The sequence below is a fragment of the Crocodylus porosus genome, unplaced genomic scaffold, assembly GCF_001723895.1.
Source record: "Crocodylus porosus isolate Cpor-Errol unplaced genomic scaffold, CroPor_comp1, whole genome shotgun sequence".
Lineage (NCBI taxonomy): Eukaryota > Metazoa > Chordata > Crocodylia > Crocodylidae > Crocodylus > Crocodylus porosus.
The window spans coordinates 10,086,194-10,105,754 of NW_017728947.1; positions in this window are offsets into that span (position 1 = coordinate 10,086,194).

Below are 19,561 nucleotides of genomic sequence, written 5' to 3' on the forward strand. Positions count from 1 at the left end.
ACAGACATGATTTGCACGGTGTACAAAGTTTTGCATTTAAAATTAACTATCTCATTTCTTGTAGTAGAGACCAAAAATGGAAAATGAGAGTAATTTGTTTAAACTAACATACAGCCCACTCTGGTAAATTTGTGACCATTTAGGCTGAAATTCCATATTAGTTAAGGATTTTACTTGGCTCCAGCTTCTGGGATCTGGGGAAAGAATGCTACAAACAGGGAATGGGAATATACCACTGTCTTTTTAACAAAGGATCCCTATTTTAAAGCTTAAATAAAATGTCACAAAGTGAAACAGTATATGTCTGAGGTTAGCAGTCCTTTTTCCCCCCTTCACCCTATTTGATAAAATAAATATTAAAAGAATTAAAAGGCAAAAATGAAATGGTCATTGGAAGAAATGGCCCAAAAGCCAACAAATATTCCATGTGAAATGGTAGCAGGAAGGCAAGTACCTTCGCCAACGGGAATTTGAAATTAGCCGCAGAATTTTAGGCCACCCAAGTTTTGTGGAGGATGAATGGGTCGGCAGTGTTGTTTTGTAGGGCAACAGGGTGGGGACTGATTTAATAACTAATAAATATTCCTTAAACCTTTACCAGAAATCCAAAACATTAAAGCTTCAAATGGGAATTTATTGAAAGTCCCTTTTCTATCTACCCTCTGTGCTGTTACTTTTATGTATCGGTGTTGTGGTAGCACCTAGAGGCTCCAAACTGGTTTGGTGCCCCTTGGTGCTAGGACCTGAAAAACATAGAAGTGTAGACACAATTACAAATTCTTTTAGCTTGCTAATCATTTTTAGTTCTGCAATTCAGAGGAATCTACATCATTATGAAAAGATTGAAAATACACCCACTTATGTCAGTGGTTTCAGCTGAGGTAGCCTCTATTCCTGGTATGTTTAGGAAATTATAAATCCATCATTAAACTAGTTGTCTACTGAATTGTAGTAATGGACAGCAGTTTTCAGCTCATGTCTGAGGCTTTGTACCAAATAAGACTTTTGATTAACCTAGTATAAAAACAGATATATTTGCAAAATACAACTTTGATCTCTTCAAACTTTTCTGCATTTGTACAGAATGGTAAAAGTTAGGGGTAGAAAAAACCTACCTAATCTCAAATTAATCTTTCACATACAAAATGTAAAACACTGTTTCCTCATGGAGTAAATCGTCTAAAGGACCTCAGCCTGACCTTCAGTTGTGTGCATGAAGAACAGTGCATGTGATCCTTTGCATGTGCTGTCATTTGTGTTGCAGTGAGTCTAATCTGCATGTGGCAGAATAGAGATCTCTGGTCATTTAGGTCTTCCTTGCCATTGGATTAAGGTTTCCTTCCTGTGATGTATAGTGTGGTTGCGGATGCACAATGGCATCCTCATGTTAAAAGACATGGCATCTTCCTTCAACAGCAAGCCTTGTGGCAATAGAAGCAGGTGCTAGTGATTACCAGAAACCCCCGGCCACAGACCTATGCAGAGGTGATGATTGTATGATGGTTGTTTTGTACTTCATGTACCAAATACATGAAATGCTTGGACTCACTGTCAGCTTTACAAAAACCAAGATGTTTTATCAGTCCACCCCAAACTAACTAGCTGCTTCACATATAACAATTCGAGGGCAATCCTTAGAGATGTTGAGCACTTCCCCTACCTGGGTGGCCAATTGCTTCCCAAAAAGTAAGTATAGATGGCGATGTTCAACGCTGGATAAAATCTGCTAGTGCTGCCTTTGGATGCCTCTGAACTCATATCTTCAATGACCATGTCATCAGGCCCCAAATGGAACTTCTTATCTGCCAGGCTGTTGTCATCTCTACCCTGTTGTATGAGTTTGAAACTTGGATGACGTTGGAAATGCATGAAACATTACCATCAGTGATGTTTTAAAAAAATCCTCTGTATCAATCGGAAGGGCAATAAAACTAATGCCAGTGTTCTGGTTCAAGCAAACACCTCCAGCATTTAAGTTATGTTTATATGGCACCAGCTCTGTTGGATAGGACATGCCATAAGGATGCCTGACAACCAGCTCCGCAAACTGGTCCTATACTCTCAACTCTCCAATGCTCACCACTCTAGAGGTGGGCAAAAAAAGAGATTTAAAAACACCTTGAAGGCCATTCTGAAGAAATGCAATGTCAACATCAGTCTCTGGGAGACTCAGACACTGACTCATCTCCAATAGCACCATGATATATAACACATTGACCGTTCTGAGCAAAGTTGCCTCACTTTGGAATCAGATAAATGAAAAAGACAAAGGGAAAGCAGTGACCTGATATCACCAGGATCCTTTTCTTCCTCCTGAAACTATTTGTCACGTCTGCAGTTGAACGTGCAGATTTTGGACTGGTCTCTTCAGCCATCTCCAGAGTCAGTGATTACTTCCCTATTTACTGGAAAAGCGTCATACTTGTATTTAGGGACTGCTGAAAACAATGACAAGTTTTATACTGATACTACTGAACTGCCTGTCAAGAATGACAAATGAATTTCAAATAATGCCAGTGCTCACTGTAGTTGAGTAATTGTCTTCTCAAAGTAGCTGGGAGCCTGGCTCCCATTTTTCCTCAACTGGACCTTCCCTCTGCCCTCCCCACCACGCTGGGCTTCTGGCACTCTTACAGAGCGTTATGGACTTCTCATGGTAGCCTCACAGTAGCTGGGAGCCCTGCTCCCGCTTTTCCTCGTCTGGCCTCTTCCTCTGCCCTCCCTGCTGTGCCAGGCTCCTGGGTGAGTGAGACACAGGCCCAGTCACCAATTTTGAAGGGGCATAAAGATGGTGGTGGCTGCAACTAACAGCCTGGCCACCACAATGTCTGGTTTGTGCACTGCTGCTGGGGTCCAGAAACTGTTTGCTATGACTCTGGTTGCATCCACTCTAAGTAGATGACACTATCTTTGCTAAGATACTATAATTAAAGCAGTACTACTTCTATGTGTAAAATAATCCTGAATACTGCTTGAACAAAGCAAGAGAGCTGCTTTATTTATAAGTATATAATGTAATCACAACAGACAATTAGCTGCAGACTGGCTGCCATACAGCCTGGGAGAGCCTGTTCTTTTTTAAAGAGCTGTCAGTAAACTTTGAGCTAGATTTGGCACCTCTCATTGAAATCAACAGAAGTTTTGGCTGGAGAAGGACATGTTCTGCTGTAATGAAGTTGCATGGACATAAGAAAAGTGCCAGATTTAGCTCCTTAAGTGTATTTGAGCCCATTAAACACCGTGTATTGTGGCCAACTTCCGTTGGTAGTGATGGTAAAGGAATGTAGTCATCCCTACCCTGTTGTATGGGTATAGTGCAAACACTAGGTTGGTGATACTGAGTTTCATTAACAATGAATGTTAGCTTTAATGCCCTCATTACAGTCATTCATCTTCTTCTGTTGCCATTTAGCTTGCATTCACTGAGACTTTATTTGTTATTTGCATCAAACTATAGGCTCTTTAAATTGACTACTGATTTTTTGGTAGACCCAGGGATTATGTATATTGGTAAGTGTGTACAACATGTGTGAGCAAAGCAAGTTGTAAACATCTGAAAGGTTTTTTATTTGGAAATACTGAACTATGGGAGGAAAAGATACAGATTCTTTTAAACATGGTCTCCGTACTCAAGAATGAAAAATCAGCAATCAGACAAAAAAAGAACAAGAGGAAAAAAAATCCCTATAGGTTTGGTTGGGGCTACTGTGATCCAATGATGTTCTCAAAGCAGTAAGACATGGGATGGCCCAGTGATTAAACTGCAGCCTAGGGGATTATAAAATCAGTGTGTTCCTTCCAGCTCTGCTAGAGACATCCTTTGTGAACCTGGACAAATCTTGTAAATTCCTTTCTGTGCCTCAGCATTCTCATGGGTAAAATAAGGGTAATATTTACATACCTTGCAAGGTGCTTCAAAGGCTATTTAATTGTAATTTGTAAGGCACCCATACATTATGGTAACTTTAAAAGCTTTAGTGACATTTCTGTGCCTTGGGTCCCAAGCAACGTTTGTTAGAAGAAAAGGGGAAATTTCCCCAAGCATATGCTATTAGGGAAACAGGAGATAATGTCTTTCAGCAACCTGAACTTGTTGGGAATGAAAATACCATCACTAAGATTAGCTGAAAGAATGACATTTAAGTGTACTGCTATCTGGACAAACTTTCATTTGAAACAATTTGGGCAATTTTATCCTACTGTAAGGGGTGTCACACAAATACTGAACATTTTGGTACAGGGACCACAGTTTTATCTGGGTATTTTCTGAGACATCTAGCCCATTTTTGAATACCGTTAAAAAAAAGAAAAGAATATCAGTTGGATAAATCATGGTAATATAGAGCAATGGTGAAAATATGTCAAACTTTGTCCTAAAGATGAAATTGATGGACAATGGAGGGCATTCTTTATGTTTCTTTTGGAAGATGTCTGAGGATTTCTAGATAATACTTGTTTTTAACTACTTAAAGTCACTGTCTTGGCTGAAGCCCATATGCAGTGGAAAATCTATACTGGAAAAACTGGGGAGAGGAGGACTAATCTTTTTATATCATTTCATGATAAATTAGGGCAGAAGATGACAGGTAGATGTGGTTTCAAAAATAGATGCAAAATTGCAGGGAGAACTTAAATCTAGCGTAAAATCTTATCTTCAGTTAAAAGTTTGTTCTGGACTTGTTCACCAAACTTCTAGATAACTTCACGTACTATTTAGTTTTGTCAGAGTCTCAGTGGTCTGGGTAATATGTGTAGAGTTTTAAAAAAATGCCTTGCCTCTTAACTTCTATGTTAATATATTATTTGTAATTTGCTGTGGCAATTGGGGAATCTCTGTTCTAAAGAGTGTTTAGTTATGGACTCAAAACAGAGGGCGTAATATATAGATCAGACAGAAGCCTGTACACAGGGAGCAAGGCTTTGTTTAAAGTCTGTGGAAAACTATTTGAAAGTGTGGATGGAGCTTTTGATGGGCTTTAATTCCCTTACTCTCATGAGCTTTCTGACCTTTTCTGGGAACCTAGGAATTACCAGTCACCCTGGTGGTCAGTTCTGGTTTCACAATCACAGACATGGCAGCCTCTGTTTTAGGGGAACTGTTTTAAAGACACTGCATAAAATAATATTCTACGCAGTGTACAACTGATGGACTCCGGCAAAATCTGATGAGGAAGGAACATACTCTCCTTCTCCATTTTGTGCCTGCCTCATGTTAGTGGAGTTAATTCTTCAATTATCTAATTTACTCAGAAATGTTTGCTTGGTACAAATTCTGCAGGACTGTTATTTATAAGATGATCAATTATATTAACTATTTAACAACTTCTTGATGGACTTTACAAGTAAATGACAAATATTTAATTTATACAAATTTACTGTGTCACAAATCTGCTGCTTCAGAAGATTTTCAAGTTTGTCATAGTAAGCCACACAACTGCATGCATTTCTATTCTGCATGAATTGGTCACCAAGGGGTAATGAGCGTAGTCTGCCCAGGAAGGATTTTCCTTTCCTCCTGAAAATTCAGTTTCTCCATGTGTGATGTAAATGAATTACAGATTATAATTATGGATGTGAATCAAGTGTGTGCGCGTATTCATATGCTTGTTATAATTTGCCACATTCACACACTTGCTCAGGAAAAATGCCATAGAATTATATATTTTTAATATTCCTGGGTGTGTGGATGGGTGATATAATCAAAGGAACAAGCAGGGGAAAGGGTTTAATCATAACAGGCAAGTCATTCCCCTGGTCACACTTGTATGATTTCCATTTTCACAAGATTTCCAGAGCAATCTGCAAATTATAGTCTGACTCAATTTGCCCTTGGTGGGTGAAAATTTGGCCTTGCCAACACACTTCCATGAGCCACTGAGCAAAGAAATTTGCTATTAGCAATTAAAGACAAGTTAAGTTCCTACTCTTCAAAAGTGCTGCCTTGGAGTTGCCTGCTTAGCCCCTCTCAGGATCAGATTGTAATACAGAAATGTGTAAAAGTTGTGTATAAACTTTGTGCAAAGGGCCTGTTTATTTCATAGTGAATTGTGAGTGATTGAATTCTTTGGGCCCAGAGTCTGGGGAAATGCAAATGAAAAAGAACAGCTGGATTGGAAAGAAAGGCTGATTTTTGTCCTTAAAGCACTGTGCTAGAATTTGAGGGGGTCAAATCATCATCTTCTTATGCGAGTTTGGGCAAGTCGCTTCTACTTTGAGCTGCAATTTTCAGTCTTTTGCTTGGGTACTGCTTCCCTTTTTGTACTTTCATTTTCATTGGTTTGGAATGTAAGTTCTTCAGGGTATGGTCTATCCCTAGTGCTTGTTTGTGTTGTCCTTGGCCTAAGAGGGCCTGCAAGTGGTTGGTGTCCCTACTCCCTAGTATAATAAAGAGAATAGTAAATTGGGTTATTGTGTAGGAGTTACACAAATGGCATGTGAGTATTGAATTGTCAGGCAAATGATTTGGATGAAAAATTGCCCTTGAGATTCTTAGTTACCTGACATATGTGCAGAAGTTAGTCTTGAGCTGGATTTACATTTTACCATTCAGGTCCTCGTGTTTAGATAGAGAGAAGTAATTGCACTTTATGCAGCTATAATATTGCATTGCTCCATCATTTTTACAATAACATTAAATAAGTAATTGAGCTTTAAAATGTTAATATTTTTGTTGGAAAAAAAAACTGGTCATGATTTTTCTTTTTTCAAAACCCAAGGTAATGTTTTACTATTTTTCACTTCAAGAAATGAAGAAAATGGGGCATATATTCTGTACATTTTATATATTTTAGGTATATAAGGTCCTGCTCTGGGGCAGGCAGATGGACTAGATCAGGGGTGGCAACCTCCAATACAATACTTGTGCATTTGAACTTCTAATTTCTGAAAAAAGCACTGTTTGTATCTGCTATAATTTTAAATTGATTTTCACAGGTATACACTGACAGTTGTTTTTAAGTCTAGTATTTTGGTATATATATGGAAAATGTCGTGGAGCTGCTTCTCTGTAGCCAGGCCAATTCCCACTGGAGAATTACAACTATTTAACTTGCACATCTTGGTGCCTGATTAGTACAGTGTTCTGGTTATTTTCTTCCCCCCAAGTGCAGTTTTAGTCTTTTGCTCCAGTAGGGCAAAGTTAAGGTAGTGCTGGTGATGTGAGTGTAATTCAGAGTAACTGTAGTCCTGCCACCATGACACCTTTAGCCAGAGATCCTTCACCCCACTTCCCTTAGGAGGCTTGTCAGAGGCCATCACCTTTAGCTTTAAAAGGCTTCTCATTCTCTCACCCTGAGCCAAAATAAGTGCATCCTGCCAATACCCCAGGGCCATGAGTTAAAATAGACCTATGAGAGGCAGATAGAAGTCTTCCAAACAGAACCTATGTCTTACTAGGGGGTCACTACTTTTGCAAGAACCAACAGGTTAATGGAAAGGGGAGGAATGCCCCTTGGAGTTTGCCTTCAAGATATGTTAGAGGGAAATATATTATACTAAGGGATATTCCCTCACATATTAGTCACTGGGCTACATGCAAGAGACAGGGGAGGGAAAAACACATCCTTCCTCATCACTCTTTGGCCTTCTCTTGTTGACCAGTTAATGTAGAGTTGCCCATGAGTTAAGTGTAGCTTACCAAGGGAAGTGCCATAATAGTATTCTTTATTTAAAGTCATTATCTTTTCAAGTTACTGGTAGATTTAATCAATTAAATTTGCTTTTGTGATTTTTTAGATAAAGAGACCTAAACACGTTGCTTAGGTGTCCCACTTAGGAGGCTATCAAGTAACACCACTCCATTAACAAGTCTATTTTTAGCAGTCATAATTTAGCAATTCCTTGGCCCTAAAGACAATTTGTAGGTGGTATGGCTACAAATTTGCTCTTGGTCCCGTCCCAAATTCACCTTTGGACTCCTACCAACCCCTGTAAACTCTTTGATCCCTGATTCCACCATCTTGGTCCCTTGAATGTTATTCCTGCATATTCAACCCTCCTGCCTCTTTGTTCCGGTTTTGAATGACAAATGAGACCAAGTGATCTGTTTAGCTCTCTAATCATTTCTAATAAGTTTTTCCCAAATCTTTGATAATGTTTTATCTTCACACAGATAGTGAGTGGATATCTTGAGCCAAGATTCCGTCTACTATCTATATAAAGTGATCAAAAGACCGTGGTATGTCTGGACCCATCTCAACAGATTTGACTTTTGACCCGGCCATGTTACTTGTAGACAACTTATTGCCTTCTCTTCACTTTCTGGATCTCCTCTTTCAGGAACTAACTTGCCAACCCTAACTCTAATGATTTATGGCTATGCAGGTCTGTTGTTCAAATGTATTGGAATCTGAGAGTATCTAAATACCAGCCCCCCACAAACACATTCATTTCCCTTTTCATGTCCTTGTGACAAGGTATTTAGCAAAATTTCTAGATTCACTTGGAATCTATGACAGGGCCATGCCATGAGTGCTTTTGCTATGGCCTCAAACTTAGAATCATATAAAATTAGGGTTGGAAGGGACCTCAGGAGGTAACCTAGTCCAACCCCCTGCTCAAAGCAGGACCATCCCCAACTAGATCATTCCAGCCAGGGCTTTGTCGACCTGGGCCTTAAAAATCTCCAAGAATGGAGATTCCTCCATTACTCTAGGCAGCCTATTCCAGTGCTTGACCACCCTCCTAGTGAGAGAGTTTTTCTTAATATCCAACCTAAACTTCCCTTGCTGCAACTTGAAACCATTGCTCCTTGTTCTGTCATCTGCCACCACTAAGAACAGTCTAGCATCATTCACTGCGGGGTGTAGTAGATGCACTGGAGGGTAGGGCTAGGATTCAGAGTGACCTAGACAGATTGGAGGATTGGACCAGAAGAAATCTCATGAGGTTTAACAAAGGTAAGTGCAAAGTCCTGCACTTGGGGCAGAAGAATCCCATGTACCACTACAGCCTGGGGAATGACTGCTTAAGCAGCAACTATGCAGAAAGGGCCTGGGAGTTGCATTGAATAATAAGATGGATATAAGTCATCTGTGTGATACTGTTGCCAAGAAGGCTAACTGTTGCCAAGAAGGGCTGAATTAGTACGATTGTTGCCAGCAGATCGAGGGAAGTAAAGATTCCCTTCTATTCTGCACTGGTGAGGCCACATTTTGAGTACTGTGTCCAGTTTTGCCCCCCCTTCTCCACACACACACACACACACACACACACACACACACACACACACACACACACACACGAGAAAGGATGTGGACAAGTTGGAGAACATCCAGCGGTGGGCAACAAAAATGTTTTGGGGGCTGGGGCACACGACTTATGAAGAGAGGCTGAAGGAACTGGGTTTATTTAGTCTGCAGAAAAGAAGACTGAGGGGGGATTTAATAGCAGCCTTCAGCTACCTGAATGGAGGTTCCAGAGAGGATGGAGCTGGACTGTTCTCAGTGGTGGCCAATGATAGACCAAGGAGTAATGGTGTCATGTTGCAGCAAGGGAGGTTTAAGTTGGATATTAGGAAGTCTTTCTCACCAAGAGGGTGGTGAAGTACTGGAATAAGTTACCTAGAGTGGTGGTGGAATCTCCATCCTTGGAAGCTTTTAAGGCCCAGCTTGACAAAGTGCTGGCTGGAATGAGCTAGCTGAGGGTGGTCCTGCTTGAGCAGGGGGTTGAACTAGATGACTTCCTGAAGTCCCTCCCAACTGTAATTTTCTATGATTCTATGGTCCGCTTTGTAACCGTTCTTGAGATAGTTAAAGGCTGCTATCAAAGACCTCCTCAGTCTTTTCTTCTGCAGACTAAATAAGCCCAGTTCCATCAGCTTCTCCTCATAAGTCATGTGCCCCAGCCCCCGAACCATTTTCATTGCCCTCCACTGATTACTCACCAAATTGTCGACATCCTTTCTCTGGTGTGTGTGTGGGGGGGGGGGAGGGCGGGGCTCAAAACTGGACACAGTACCAAGATGTGCCTCACCAGTGCAGAATAGAGGGGAAAAATTACTTCCCTTGAACTGCTGGCAACACTCCTCCTAATGCAGCCCAATATGCTGTTAGCTTTCTTAGCAACAAGGACACACTATTGACTCATATTCAGTTTATTATTCACTGTAACCCGCCGGTCCTTTTCTTGCAACTTCTCGCTGTTAACTGTGCACCTTAGCATCTGCGCCACCCCAGCCCCTCTCCCCCCCATTACAACTATTGAAACAAGATGTCCAAATAGTGGTACTATAGTTATCACATAGGGTTTCATTTTATTCTTTTACAAAGCAAAGATAAAAGGCAGTATTAGGAGACTTTATTTTCCTTTATAAGTATAGGGTTTTTTATTCTTTAATTGAGGATTCTGACTCCTTTTCTTTCAGGTTCAGTTTTCCACTTAGAGGTCTGTTTTATTCTTTGTACCCTTTTCTGCTTCAAACCTCTTGCTTAATACTTGACAAGCCATAAATAAAGCACCCTTAGCTCTTAAAATCATGGTATATTCAAAGTTTGTTGGATTTGTCATAGTAGCTTTCAAGTGCTGCTTTTTCTATTTTTCAAAAAAACCCTCTCTTCTTACATCAGCAATCTTGCAAATTATCACCTTAGTTCTCATCTCTTCTCAGTCTGAACTTTGTCCTTTATTTCTGTTTTGCTTCAGCTGATAGCACCAGGGCAGCAAGACCCATGTTATTTTATTTGCTTGGAAAATACCATGCACAATGATGGTATGTTACAAATGATGATGATAAAGTATGTAGTGCTTGAATACTACATGTTCTCTGAAGCTATTGCTAGTCTCATCCTATCGATCCAAAATAAACATAAAGGGTTAGAAAGCAGGATTTTACTCCTAGGTACTCACTGTTTTTTTTGTTTGTTTTTTAACTCTCAAATATGCCTAGCTGGAATGACCTTTCCTTGCCTATTATTCTCTGTAGAGGTTTCTGCTGAGTAAGGTGGCTTCCAAGCCTTTGTTTCTTTCTTTAGTTTCTATACTGGATAAGTTAGTTTTTTATTTCTGTTTTTTCTACCACTGTGACCCTTCCAAGGCTCTCAAGGATTCCAGTGCCGTAGCCTCAATTATTGTGTCAGTGTTTTCAGAGGGAGTGTAAATTGCGGGAAGACAATGCAAATTCTCAGTATGACTTAGTATTTCTGAGAAACAAACGTGACATTTACAAGCAAAAAAGCAATTTTCAGACTAGATATACCAGCTAAAGGGCTACAGTTGGATGTAATACGATCCTAGATCTCTAGCCCTAATCCACCTGCAACCAACTATAGTACAGAAGCTTATAACACACATACTCATGCTTTAGGGGTTGTTGGTTGTAGCCGTGTTTGTCTAAGGACATAGGCAGAAAAATTGTTCGTTGCAAGTTTTGGGGCACAAACACCCTTCCTCAGGCATTCAGGAGACTTTCCTTATGCCTGAAGAAGGGTGTTTGTGCCCCAAAGCTTGCAAAGAACAATTTTTCCAACTATTTCGTCGGTCTAATAAAAAAAAAATCCCATCTACCCAAAGAACCTTGTCTGCACATATACACATGTGCATGGATCTAAATATTGATACTTGTTTTAAAAATGTTTTAAAATGTTCTTCTTTTAACATGATTTATACAATGCATCAAGATGTACTGTACTGAAGGTCCTTTAGGCTTCTGACAGACATAAATTTAAATATGCACTGAGATCTGTGGAATTTTACCAAGGATCCCCAGAAATGGTGCAACCTGCCATCCCAGATCGTGAATGTTTGGCGTGGCAGGAGGTATGATTTCTGGGATCCAGGGTAAAATTCCTCAGATCTCATTGCATGCCTTTAAAGCTAAGCCAGGCAGCCTGGCACTGGGGACCAATCCTGGATGCCAGGGTACACAACAAGGCTTTAAATTTGCCAGTTCAGGGTGAGCCCATTGGCTCCCCCCATGCCAGCAAATTCAAAGCTCTGCCATGCAGCCAGGGATCAGTCTACACAGCAGTGCTTTATTGTGCCATCCATTCAAATTAGAGTGGCATATAAACTAGCCACAAAGATGTTCCACATTCTGTGTGGCTGGCTTGCCACTGTATGGCATAATAAACTGGTACAACATATAGCATGTTATTATGTGATACATAATATTATTGTATCACAATAACGTGTGGCATGTTATTATGTATCACATGATTAAAAATTTAATCATGCAATAAATGTAGTGCCTGCCTATAATGCCACACAAACCATCTAATGTTATTGGGGCAGATCTTTGTGCGGTGTAAAGTGTTATTGTTAGCTGACTCTGGTGGGGCACTTATACCAGCTGAGGATCTGCTCCTTTGACCCTCAAGTTACATGGAGTAAAACTAATGCACAAACTAGAGGTAAGGACAAACAAATGTACCAACATAACACGAATTAACTCATTTATGATCCACTTATATACTCATCTCCATAATGGAGTAAACATTGTTTCACATTTAGCTTGATTTCCTGTTAACAACCCTCAGCGATTTAATTTACCTGCTTGGTACAAGAGTTTTTACACAGGTAATATTCCCATCCAGTGGAAGGGAGTTTTGCCTATGACAGGAATGAATGATATGTCCCCCCAAAAAAGAATTTTAACAAACAGCTGAGAAAACACACAATTTATGAACTTTACACATAAAGTGAATTGGTGCCAGAAATATAATTATGTTATGGTAATAGACTGGTTGGTGCACATACAACTGTTTATTTTATCCAGTGAGTATATTTATGTAAGCTTAGTCCTCATTCACTACTAATAGGACATCCTCTCCTTAAGGAAACTGAAAACGTAATGCCTATACATCTTAGGGGAAGAGCCTAAATGTGAATATAAGACTGGAAGCTGGAAAAGATTGTACGTAACCCATTTCCCACTAGCACAATATTAAATGCAACTATTTTCCTTCTGCTAAAATCTTGAATGTATCTTGCAACGCAACCTCAAATAGTCCCCCGCTGCTGTTGATTATAGTGAATCCCACTTCCTGCCACCCAGCAAGTCTTTGCAATTTTCTCTTTTTCACCACCCTGTGGAGATAAATAATGTATATTAATGTGAAAATATCAACAGTTGAATCCCTTAATATTCTCCATAAAATAAAGCTTCTCTTTAAATCAAAGGATTCCCATCTTCCATTAACTTCTTTTTGCAAAAAGAAGCAAGTTCTTCATACAGGAGCTTTGAAAAGTTTGAAATCCACCATTAGAAAATAAGTAGGTGAAATGTTCAATAGTAGAGACCAGGTTCTTTGGGTAAATGTGAAATCTTTTATTAGACAACTAAACAGCTGGGAAAATTGTTCTTTGTGAGTTTGCAAAGAACAATTTTTCCAACTATTTAGTTGGTCTAATAAAAGATATATCACATTTACCCAAAGAACCTTGTCTGCCAATGTCCTTAGACCAAAAAAGCTACAACCAGCACCCCTGAAACGTGAGACTGTTGTTTGCACTTTACCTAAACCTACTAAAACCTAACCATCTCCATCCCACTTTTTTCATTCTATAGCCCTTGAAACAACCCTTTCTTTTTAATTCCACATTTCAGAATCCTTTCTTCAGTTAGTCAGAATTTTTTTAAAGTTTATTGACTATGATCACAGTAGATATCTACACTCAAAATAAATTGATAATCTCATATAATTTGTGTATCACCACTGAAAATCTTAAATTCCATTTCTTCCTAGTTTTGTATGTTTAATATATTTCAGCATTGAATAGATTTTCTTTGTAACAGTAAAGCTAGAGGAACTGGAGAAAAACAAAATGAAAACAAAGTAAATTTGGAGTGGCGGGGAGAGGGGAACGAGACACGATCAACTATGACCCTACAGCTTTACAACCCACTTTTAGGTTACAACCTTGAAGTGGAAAACTATCATGCCAAAGGAAAGGAATATTTATCTTTCTTATCTTAAGATGACAGGTGGAAAAAGCAATGTTGATTCAAGAATGTTTTAATTTTGCTCCAGTTATTTTGATTTTTATGTCTAAAACCCACCAACATAGATGCTTCTGCTCTGGACAAAGATCTCTTATTTTGCCTTTATTTTTTAACATAAATGTCCACTTTAATCAGAAATTCCTCTTACATATATTAAATAGTTAATTGAAGAGAATGTAAAGATAAAATGAAAATACCAAAATATTCTAGAACCAGGCCTTTGAAACATACATCCTATATTAAAATGCTATTACACTGAAAAACAAACAAACAAACCAGCAAGCATTTATTGAGACAGAAGTAAATCCTGCCTTATTTTGTGTAATTTTGGTGGGTTCTTCCTTTATCAGGAGTAAAATAATTCCACTGCTGCTCATGCCAGAATTTGAGGAGCCATCTAGGAGCCAACACACCTTGCTTGGCATGGTTCCTAGCTCTTTGGCAGTACCCTCCATGTGCCCATGTACTGGGGGTTTTGATTGGGTGATGCTTGTAAGGTATGTTGCATCAATCATTTCCCTATGTGGTTTCAGGATGCAGCATTAATGCAGGCAGTTGCAAGTCTGCAAATATGTATATGCATGCTTAATCTGACAATTGTGAACAGTCTCTGTTTTGGTAAAGATAGTGTGGTGGAGTTGGATTAGGACTAGGGCCTCAGGATTAGGGCCTGATCTACTGTGTATATTGTTCAGTAGACAGGATCATTTTTATTCCATGAAAATTAGCCTATAGATAGGAATGCACAATTGTTCAAGAGTCCATTGAGCAAATGAAATCTAACCAGGTAATATGAAGTGAATATTTCTGTAATTTGCTGGAATACACCCATTTGAAACAGGATAAACAGAAGAAACAACATAAGCATTAAGAGAAATCAGAATTTATTCAGCATCTGAGGTGAAAACCTAAGAACTTATGCAGATGTCTCACCCACGTGATACATGAAGGTCTTTTTATAACCAGGACTAAATTTTGGGAATTATTTTTAGAAGCCAGTAGATCTCTTTGCAAGTGATTATCAAGTAAATACATTGTCCTACTTGTACCAGAAAATGGTTAATAATATTTACTCTTCTGTATATTTCTCTATTGAAAGGTTTAAACAGGCTTTACAAAACTGGGCCTTGAACCTGCAAAAGTTAATAGTGTAAGAAACATTATGCACAGGAGTGGTCCCACTAATTTAGCCCTGATCCTGCAAAGACCTATACCCTGTTGAACTTTATGCACAGTGGGCATGTCTACATGTGCAGTTAATCCGACTGAATATACTCTGGCTCAAATTGAGCCAGAATAAACTAATCCCAGTGTCACTGTCTACATGGTCATTTAAGCACAGTAATTTACTACGCTGCCAAATACCACTTGTATCTGATGGGACTATCCAGCAGCACAGTAAATTAGTGTGCTGTGCCCTGATTGCCGCATACGTGTTGATGCTGATACTTTACTGCACAGCATATTAGTCTGCTGCATAGTAAAAGTCTCATGTAGTCAGGCCCAGTGAGTAATCCTATTAGACTAAGCAAGACTACTTAAAATGTGTAAAGTTAAGCATATACCCGAGACTTTTTAGGACTGGGACCCTTAACAGAAGTCCTTATTACATGTAAACATAGATGGACTGATTATCTAAGGAGTCCCTAGGAATTAAGAATCCCAGCATCTCGCTGAGATAGCTAAATAAGATAATCTCCATTAAATGGAAAGGAAGACTGAGAACCCAAAAGGTTTAGGGCCTAACTGTTCACAAACCAATGCTTACATGTGTATACATTTGTGCATGTGCCTGATATAAGCACACTAATCTTAATGAATTAATCTAAATTAGACTTGAAACATGCATGTCTGAATGTTTTGGCCAAAGTAACTTGCTTAAAATCTCTCTGTAAGTTTGCACCAAAAGTAGGACTAGAACCCAGATCTTCTGTTTCAGTCCTTCCTTTCAAATTCCTGTTAAAAGTTAATTTGACATATTTGTAAATGCTACTGGGTAACCTCTACTGTTGCAGCTTTGCAGTATTCAGTGTATTATTGTACAAAGTGAAGGTGTAGAATAGAATATGGGCTCCTTTTGTGCAGGCAGCTAGCACCTGGGTTGTAGAAACAGTTTCACACCAAAAGAAAACTTGGAGCTGTAGATTGTTTAATGCACAGATCTCGCGCTGTAGTTGCAGTGTTAAGAAGTCCTTGTTGTTATGAATGTGCATTATGAGTATATTGTACACAGTCCTGGTATGCAAATGTCTAGCATTCAGAGAAGTGAAATAATTCTGTGTTATTATTATCTTTGTAAATTACATCTTAAGAGTTTGTTGAGGACTTTATGATGGCAGTTTTCTATAGTCACAGTCATACAGCACAAAGTGTTTCTTTCATTATTAACAATAACTGAGCCAATGAAAATGCTTTTAAATATACACCAGACAAGCAGTTATCCAGCTCTTCCTTCTTACCATCCACAAACCATCTTTTAGCATTTTACAAACCAGCATATAAAATAGCTTTGTAAACATCTGCTTTTCATTGTTAATTGTCAGGGAAATCTAGAGATTTAAATGCTTCTTTTGTAGCACTCCTTAATCCTATCAAGAAGAATAGCTCTGGATGTTTCTCCCTTTTCTACTGAAGATAGGTCCTTTAGGCTGATTTTTAAAAAACATCTTTTTAGTTTTTATTTACTTGCAGACAACTTGCAGTCTCAAATAATTTCAGGTCTACATTGCAGGCTGTGTGGCAACTCATTAAATTTATTAAGAAAATTATGCCATTTATATATTTTCTAATCACCTTTAAAGTATGTAAAATCAGAAATTCAATATATTTTTACCATTAAGGTTTGTTCAGTATTTTCTTTCATGTAAATTACTGAATTGTATGTTTTTATGTAGCACATAAAAGAAATGCCATGATCTTAGCCAAGAATGTTGACCCCCAACATAGCAAAGGACAGATAAGTAGAGAGATGCATCTTTTGTCCACAGTGCAAATACTATTTTTAAAGAACATTGTCTTTATTTTAGTACACTTTTCCATTCTAATAATCAAGTTATTAATGTCAAGTGAGTGTGTCTGGCAATGATTTACTTAAGGTAGCATTCATAACACACAGTAGCTGCATTATACATGAAAAATAAATCCATTCATGTTCTATTTCTAACCATATAAGTGTTTTAAAATTGTATTGTGGTCCTAGATTTGCAGTGTTTGACTTTTCACCCTTTCTATACCCAGAAAGATCATTTGTGATTTAAAAATTACTATTTAATATTTTTGCATTCCTTAAACTAGAATCCTGAATTTTTAAATACGACCAGATTTGGTTCATTGAGCTTTGATATTTTTTCCTTAAGAATTTAAATCTTTTTCACCTTTTTCTTTTCATATCTTTAAAATCAAATCAGTTTAGCTGCTGGTTCTCAACTGTAAATTGAGTTATGATTTTAACAATGTTATACCTCTCTTGCTTTTCTTTAACCAAGTAGTAATTTGAAAAGTGCTGTTTTGTATTTATAGTTCTTACTCCTTACTCGTCTGCATTTACTTTTAGAATTTGTTTTATAGAACTGTTATAAGCATAGACCTTATCATCACTGCATGTAAAATTAATTGAAATGACATATTGTTGCAGTTTCTATGACAACCATATCATGATGCTGATGCTCTCAAAAATTTATAAACTACAATTTCAACTATGATAATGCCAGTGAACACTGTTAACATTTATTTACTTAAGACTCCGTTTAGTACTAAACTTCTATTACTTTGTAAAACTGCTGATGAAAAGACATACTTTTGTGAGCTTTTTTTGTAACAGAGGTCTTATTTTTATGTGTATATTTTTGATAATATGTAGCAGAATTAAGACAAAACCAGATATGATCCAACCCAAACCAAAGAAAAATGTGAACTGGCAGTCAAAAAACATTTATATTTTCAAAGAAACTGTCACATGCAGTATTGCTCTATTTGTGGGGTGAACAAAGCCCATTCAGTTTTATTTCCATAGTCATAGATGCGTATCCTGCACTTACCTGTAAATGCAGGTGCTTTGCTTCACTGGAACACATGTGCAGTTATAAAGTTACTTGCCAAAGTGTCTGCAGGATCCAGTTCACAGTGACAGAATCATAAACAGGATTTAAAAATATCCACTGTAAATGCCTTGTTTAAATGTGAAAAAGTTGTCTTCTAACTCAAATGATTTTTTTCTGTGTTGAACCAACATCTTTGCTACAGTTTTGCTGTTTTATTAAAACAGGGTCTTTTTGGAACTCCCTTGGTTTTTGTAGGGTATGACTGTGCATTCTATTCCAGTAACACGCATGTTCAAATCAGTGGTTTTCTTGAGTAAAAATTGTAGGATTAATAGCAAGATGCCTGGTTTCGTAGTTCTTTATAAGGATAGGTTGCATAGATTTAAAAAATAAGATTTTTGCTGGCATAACAATTTGCATTTATAATAAACTATGTGCTTTGCATGTCACACACAATTCTCAGGCACGTGACTTGTTGATCAATGACAGAGAGAAGATGTCAAACACCAAAGCATTAAGGCAGATTTCCACAAAGTCATTTCACACGTTCTGTCCTGCCAGGATTGCAGGCTGTGGAACTAAACTTGATGCTGAGCAATAAGAAAAATTACAAATAATTTCATGTTCAGATAGATTGAGATCATCTCCCATTTCAGTCTTAACCTGTGGAATAATGTTAAGCAGTTTCTAGCTAATGTTGCAGGTGTAGTAAACCACCTAGGAAATGCCAACGCTTACCCAGCGATTACACAGGAGCGACTTACTTTGGATTTAATTTGGCGTCAAGCAGTTGCAGCAGAAAATTTTGGTGCGGCCCAATTGGTTTTAAGGAGGGAAGGAGGCCCTCTTGCTAGCCATGAAAGATGCTAGATTGTTTGCACATACTTTACTACATCATCCCTGCGCCCTTTTTTATCCACCTCCCTTCCCTTGTGGTCTCACAGCCTGGCTGAACCGCAGCCTTTTACTCCGGCTAGGCTCTCCCGGGAAGAACTTGACCCTGACCCAGGCCTGCAAGCTCCTGCAGCCCAGGAGCAGTGAGCTGAGGGAGAGCCTACCCACGTCCACCTGTGCCATCGTGAGGTGCCAAGTCCCGACAGGGTGACGCACTAACCTGCCGCCCAGCTATGACATTTCCTGTTTCTTCCTCAGCCGGTGGCCAAGTGCCAGGACCCCCGGGGGCTGCAGGAGGGGCCAGCCTTCAGCTCGCAGCTCTCGCCGGAGTTTCGCGCCGCGCCCGGCTCCGTGAGGCGGGAGCTTTCGCCTTCCCGGCCGGGCTCGCTCGCAGCCCGCCGAGAGGCAGAGCCGCCCGCACCCACCTGCCGGCCGCAGCCGGGGGCTTCCCGCAGCCCGGCCGGGGGGCAGGACCGGCCAGCTGGGCACACGCCTGTTGCTCATCCCGGGGCCGGGCAGAGAGACCAGCCGCCGCGCGGCTGCGCCTTCCCAAGCCCCTGCAGGGGTGCGTGTGAAAAGCAGCCCCGGGCCCCGCGCCTGCGGGGCCGTGCGAGCCGCACAAGGGGGCAGCGAGGCTGAAGAGGCTGGGGGCGCCCCCAGGAGCGGCTGCGCCCGCCCTTCCCCGCGC